At 32.5% G+C, this 1065-nt stretch overlaps 1 long non-coding RNA gene across 1 annotated transcript; it reads left to right on the forward strand.

Annotated features, from left to right (window-relative positions):
• Positions 1-359: 359 nt before the first annotated feature.
• Positions 360-751, forward strand: LOC120210090. The gene is made up of 3 exons (XR_005524474.1): positions 360-410; positions 521-575; positions 662-751. It is a non-coding gene; the product is annotated as an uncharacterized LOC120210090 (long non-coding RNA).
• Positions 752-1065: the final 314 nt, after the last annotated feature.

Here is a 1065-nt window from a genome sequence, read left to right on the forward strand (position 1 = left end):
GTCTTCCTTTATATGAGGTTCAGTTAAAAGTCCTTAGAAAGACCTTCATCTTTTAAGGTTGAACTATTTTTCTTCTGATATATTGATTTCCATTATATCCCTTTGAGTCAATATTTAGCTGTTTACCCTTTTATTTTTTCTTTAGTGGGTTACTGCTTCCCATTAATTTTACATTACATGAACAGGGGAAGATTTATTAACCATTGCAGCAGATCAACCCTTTCGATTCCCTGCCACATTCACATTTGTTGTCAGATCATTTTCAGGTAATACATTAACCTGGTGGCTTCATTTATATTTGTTCTGTATTGAACAAGAACTTAAGCACAACCTATTATTTCACATGCAGTATTAGATGGGATAAGGAAGGGCCTTGATCCTCTATTTGACATAATTGAGATTGCAAAACCGTGAGTGTGGTTTTATCTCTTTAAGATCCTTATAATTTTACTTACCTTATTATGGTTTAGTCATTTATTTTGTCTGTATATCTGATTATATTGCACTTTATTGCTTCTAGCTATGCACTGGAGTTGTTAAGATTCCGTGAAGCTGGAGTTGAAGTTGCCTTGAAGGTAATATTCTAATCTTCGATTCTAGATTTAATTGTATTTTTCATGATAAAGTTCCATTTTCATGATAACCTATATAAATATTTCAGGACTTCAGAAAGATATGGGACAGACAGCCCCGTGCATTCTATAACTTATTTGGGCAGGCAGATAGAGTTGAGAAGGTTGCTGAAACCATCCAAAGATTGGTAGGGTTCGAGATTCCTATAATATATTTTGAAAGGTTAAAATAGTTGTTGTGTTAAACTGTTGCAAAATGCTGCATATTACAGGAACAGGGTGATCTGAAGCTTAGAATGCAGACTTTGAAAGCTGAAAGGGCTTTCCAACGTGTTGATGTTGTTCAGAAGACAATAGGAAGTGAGTTATATTTTATAATTATATATATAATTTTTTTCTTTTTATCTAATTTTATAGTTTGGTATATGTTTTTAACCATGAAACCATTTAAAATTCCTTTAAACATTATTTTGCACTGCTGAATTATTGGCTT

This window comes from Hibiscus syriacus, unplaced genomic scaffold (assembly GCF_006381635.1).
Source record: "Hibiscus syriacus cultivar Baekdansim isolate YM2019G1 unplaced genomic scaffold, ASM638163v2 tig00109908_pilon, whole genome shotgun sequence".
Taxonomy (NCBI): Eukaryota; Viridiplantae; Streptophyta; class Magnoliopsida; order Malvales; family Malvaceae; genus Hibiscus; species Hibiscus syriacus.